The sequence below is a fragment of the Sapajus apella genome, unplaced genomic scaffold, assembly GCF_009761245.1.
Source record: "Sapajus apella isolate SASKATOON/1434 unplaced genomic scaffold, GSC_monkey_1.0 scaffold42, whole genome shotgun sequence".
Lineage (NCBI taxonomy): Eukaryota > Metazoa > Chordata > Mammalia > Primates > Cebidae > Sapajus > Sapajus apella.
Window position 1 is genome coordinate 707296 of NW_022436982.1, and position 5575 is coordinate 712870.

Consider the following 5575-nt stretch of genomic DNA (forward strand, 5'->3'; position numbering starts at 1 on the left):
GTCCACTGATGGAGAAATTTGGAATTTTTAGGCTAGGTCCTCCTTTTATAGTTGAATTTACTTAGGAAAAAGTTTGCTTAATGAATGGTCTTTTTTTATGTGTGTGTATTTTTTTTTAAATGAAGTTTTGCTCTTGTTGCCTAGGCTGGAGTGCAATGGCGTGCTCTCAGCTCACCACAACCTCCGCCTCCTGAGTTCAAGCAATTCTCCTTCCTAGCCTTCCGAATAGCTGGGATTACAGGCATGCACCACCACGCCTGGCTGGTTTTTGCATTTTTAGTAGAGACAGGGTTTCTCCATGTTGGTCAGGTTGGTCTCGAACTCCCGACCTCAGGTGATCTGCCCACCTCAGCCTCCAAAATTGCTAGCATTACTAGGTGTGAGCCACCATTCCCTGCTGGTAACATGTTAATTATTCAATTTTAAATGTCCAGTGTTAAAGGTGTTCTTAGATAACCTTATTCAGGTTGCATGATGAAAGAGAGTTCTTTTGAGTGTGTATAAACCAGGATTTTTGTCCTGGGTCTAGCACTTACTAATTAGATGAGTAACTTAAGTCTCTTTCAACCTCAATTTTTTTTTTTTTGAGCTGGAGTCTGACTCTGTTGTCCAGGCTGGAGTGCAGTGGCTTGCTCTTGGCTCGCTGCAACCTCCGCCTTCTGTGTTCAAGGGATTCTCCTGCCTCAGCCTCCCTTGTAGCTGGGAATATAGGTGTGCGCCACCACACCTGGCTAATTTTTGTATTTTTGTAGAGAGGGGGTTTTACCATGTTGGCTAGGTTGGAAGGCTGAGGTGGGCAGGCCACTTGAGGTCAGGAATTGGTGGCACATTTCCTGACCTCAGGAATTGGTCAGAATTGGTGAATTCCCGACCTCAGGTTATCCGCCCACTTCAGCCTTCCAAACTGTCAGGATTATAGGCGTGAGCCACCTCACCTGACCGTGAACCTCAATTTTTTTTTTTTTTTTTTTTGTGAGACGGAGTTTCACTCATGTTACCCAGGCTGGAGTGCAATGGCGCGATCTCGGCTCACCGCAACCTCCGCCTCCTGGGTTCAGGCAATTCTCCTGCCTCAGCCTCCTGAGTAGCTGGGATTATAGGCACGCGCCACCATGCCCAGCTAATTTTTTGTATTTTTAGTAGAGACGAGGTTTCACCGTGTTGACCAGGATGGTCTCGATCTCTTGACCTCGTGATCCACCCGCCTCGGCCTCCCAAAGTGCTGGGATTACAGGCTTGAGCCACCGCGCCCGGCTTTCCCCAGACATTTGACAAGTAGTTGTGAATAAGGTGCTTTGTTACTCCTCAGTATTTCAGTGTGTGTTTTTTATTTTTATTTTTATTTTTGAGACGGAACCTTGCTCTGTTGCCCAGGCTGGAGTGCAGTGGTGCAGTTTCGGCTCACCACAGCCTCCCCCTCCGCCTCCGTGGTTCAAGTGATTCTCCTGTCTCAGCCTCCTGAGTAGCTGGTACTACAGGCGTGTGCCACCATGCTTGACTGATTTCTGTATTTTTAGTAGAGACTGGGTTTCAATGTGTCGGCCAAGCTGGCCTCGAACTCCTGACCTCGTGACCCACCTGCCTCAGTCTCCCAAAGTGTTGGGATTACAGGCGTGAGCCATTGCATCCTGCCGGGTGTTTTTCTTTTTTTTTTTTGAGACGGAGTTTCGCTCTTGTTACCCAGGCTGGAGTGCAATGGCGCGATCTCGGCTCACCGCAACCTCCGTCTCCTGGGTTCAGGCAATTCTCCTGCCTCAGCCTCCTGAGTAGCTGGGATTACAGGCACGCGCCACCATGCCCAGCTAATTTTTTGTATTTTTAGTAGAGACGGGGTTTCTCCATGTTGACCAGGATGGTCTCGATCTCTTGACCTCGTGATCCACCCGCCTCGGCCTCCCAAAGTGCTGGGATTACAGGCTTGAGCCACCGCGCCCGGCCCGTGTTTTTCTTTTTAAAAAAACAAAAACAAGGATCTTTTACACAACAATTATAAAAAATTAGAAAATCTACAGACCATATTTATATTTTTTCAATGGTCCTCGTAAGGCCTTTTTTTTTTTTTTTTTTTTTTTTTTTTTTCCCCAGACACCCTCTTGCCCCATCACCCAGGATGGAGTGCAGTGGAGCGATCTCAGCTCATTGCAACCTCTGCCTCCTGTGTTAAAGCACTTCTTCTGCCTCAGCGTTCTGAGTAGCTGAGATTACAGGCATATGCCACCACGCCTGGCTAATTTTGTATTTTTAGTAGAAACGGTTTCACCATGTTGGCCAGACTGGTCTTGAACTCCTGACCTTAGGTGATCTGTCTGCCTTGACCTCCTGAAGTGCTGGGATTACAAGCATGAGCCACTGAGCTCAGATGTAATGTCCTTTTTAGCTAATTAGATTGTTGAACATACGTTGTATTTAGATGTCAACTCTCTTGTGAATTTCTGTGAATATTCCACCAAATTATGTGACTATTCCACAATTATGAAGTGATTATAAAAGTATTTGAAAATTGTGATATACAATGTTTTAGTAAAGGTATGGTTTGTGATCAGCTGAAAAAATAAGTAAAAGTAAAGCAAAACTGTTGAACGTTAATGAGAACAGGCTAGTAGACTGTTAATAATGTTTATCTATGGTGGTGGGCATAAATAATTCTACTTTATTATTTCTATATTTTTTCTGGGTGACAGATCTAATAAAAAAAATTTGGATTCATTTGAAAAATTTCACGTTTTCCACTGTGAAAGCAGCTTAGGTCATTATAAGCCATGCGAATGGATGAGAGATCCAGAGGAAGAGCTGTAGTGATGCTACTTTTCTTGGCAAGATATTTTTCAACTTGAGATGTGACCTGGTGTATTTCACTAATGTTTATTGCAGGGGAGGGTGCACTGACCTTGTTTAACTTAAGAATTACCAGTTGATCCTGATTTTTCCTCTTTTTTCCCAAGCTGTACCGACCTCTTGACACTTCCTAGAGCTCAGCCTGGTAACTTCCCTATTATACTCTTATATTTGGTGCTTTGTTTATCAAATATTTGTTGAATTGTTTATCGGAGAAAAACTTTTTTCTTGACTCAGGTAGGGTATATTATTATAAAGATAAAAATTAAAGTTCTCATTGAAATTTATTTTCATAAATATGCTAGCACTAGTATTACTGTACTGGTACTGTTAAATGGGTATTATGTGTATTGGCTATGCTTTCAAAAGTAGTTTCTGTGCCCTTTTAGGATAAAAAAGATATTACTGAAGAGAAATACAGAGTATTTTTGTCATATAATACTTAAGCTGGAAAAGCTAAGTCTGAATAAATCAGTCATTAGTATTTACCTTACATATGCCAATGAATAGTGACTTTATAGTTAGAAATGTATGGGCGAAACAGTATTAGAATGATAATGTAGAAACAGATAAGCTTCAGACTGTCCCCTACAGCAAAATGCTATTATTAGTAACTATTCTGCTTGAAATATTCATTGAGATTCTTTCACTCATCAAGTGCTTGTTTGTTAATATTTTGACCAGGTCAGTCAGTGTTTCTTTGGTTTTTAAATAGTGCACATTTACAAAGCACTGGCTATTCTTTCAAGTTTAAATATTCTGCCTTCAGATCCATTATTTGTTCCTGGTTTACCCACTCCTCTATTACTTTTTTATACTTTTTCCAGAGAGATTTCAGCCATACTTCCTAACTTTGGTTTATCTTGTACTCTGACATTTCTGCATGAAGTAGTTTCTGTTTTAAATGTCTTAAAACCAGGGATGTTCTTATAATAATACTGTGCAGTGAGTGGATATCCACAACTAGTCCATAATTTTCACCTTTTTAAAAAAAAAAATCTCTCTGTTTTAGCTCCTGTTTAACACATCTATCACCCCAAGCTGTCTCCTCCACTCCTTTTCTGATCTGCCGAAATCCCTCCCCAGAATACTTTTATTATGAAAATGGTCACGCTTGAAGAACAGTTGAGAGTTATATAGTCAGTAGCCATGTGTTCCATTACCTTTCCATTAATTTATCTAACTTTTTAATGCTTTTCAAAGTAAATGATTCGTGGTACTCTTAATCACTTCAAAATGGGTATTATTGACTAGAGTGAATCATTTGTTTATAGTCTTTTTTTTTTTTTTGAGATGGAGTTTCTGCTATTGTTGCGCAGGTTGGAGTGCAGTGGCGGGATCTTGGCTAACTGCAGCCTCCACCTTCCAGGTTCAAGCAATTCTTCTGTCTCAGCCTCCTGAGTAGCTGGGATCACAGGCATGCACCACCACACTTGGCTAGTTTTGTATTTTTAGTAGAGATAGGGTTTCCCCATGTTGGCCAGGCTGGTCTTGAACTCCTGACCTAAGGTGATCCACCTGCCTTGACCTCCCAAAGTACTGGGATTACAGGTGTGAGCCAGTGCACCCAGGCTTGTAGTCTTTTTTAAGGCAAAATTTATATACACATAACATTCCAAGTATATTGAATTGTTTTTTGCCAAATACGTATTCCTGTGTAACACAGTATCCTGTTAAGATATGGAACATAATCCTCATCCTGGAAAATGCTGCTGATTTTTGTTTTAAGTTTGTTTTCTTTGTACAAACATCCTGTTACCTTAGGGTTCTGGTGGTTTTCTTTATGTAGTACTGACTGCTGTCACTTGTCAATCTCTTGCCTTCAACTCTCATTTCCATCTTTTTGTGTACTTTTCATTTTAGACTCTCACAGGTTCCCCATGTCTCTGATGTGAATTGTGTTCTCCTAGCTGCTTAGTCCACACGTCTAGTCCCTGCAAGTATGAAATGACAGAAACATCTCCCTGTACATTCTTTCCTTCTCTTGCTATCCATACCATGCGTTTTTAGACTGCTTATAAAATAACATCCTCCTTAGCTGAGGGGCAACGTGATTGATGTATCTCGTCCTACACTTGCCTGGTCAGTAGAAGGTCTGGGTCATTAAAAACAGCATACGGCTAGGCGTGGTGGCTCATGCCCGTAATCCAAGCACTTTGGAGGCCAGGGCGGGTGGATCACCTGAGGTCGGGAGTTCATGACCAGCCTGACCAACATGGTGAAACCCCGTCTTTAAAAAAAAAAAAACAAAAAAAAAAAGCCAGCATAAACCTGGGTAATTTATTAAGGGCACAGTGTGGAGCTGAACTGGATACTGCTTGCAATAAAATAGAAGCTCTAGGCCGGGCGCGGTGGCTCAAGCCTGTAATCCCAGCACTTGGGGAGGCCGAGGCGGGTGGATCACGAGGTCAAGAGATCGAGACCATCCTGGTCAACATGGTGAAACCCCGTCTCTACTAAAAATACAAAAAATTGGCCGGGCGCGGTGGCTCAAGCCTGTAATCCCAGCACTTTGGGAGGCCGAGGCGGGTGGATCACGAGGTCAAGAGATCGAGACCATCCTGGTCAACATGGTGAAACCCCGTCTCTACTAAAAATACAAAAAAAAATTAGCTGGGCATGGTGGTGCGTGCCTGTAATCCCAGCTACTCAGGAGGCTGAGGCAGGAGAATTGCCTGAACCCAGGCTGGAGTGCAATGGCGCGATCTCGGCTCACCGCAACCTCCGCCTCCTGGGTTCA

General features: G+C 42.7%; 1 protein-coding gene across 7 annotated transcripts in view; it reads left to right on the forward strand.

The window, feature by feature from the left end:
- UBAP2 (ubiquitin associated protein 2) overlaps positions 1-5575 on the forward strand; it is a 133207-nt gene that overhangs the window by 35815 nt on the left and 91817 nt on the right. For 2 of the 7 annotated variants that reach the window (XM_032299943.1, XM_032299946.1), the window contains exon 3: positions 2943-2980. The exons of the other annotated variants lie outside the window; for them this stretch is intronic. The gene's annotated coding sequence lies outside the window, so the exon portion shown is untranslated. The remainder of the gene's footprint in view (positions 1-2942; positions 2981-5575) is intronic. 7 annotated transcript variants of the gene reach the window in all.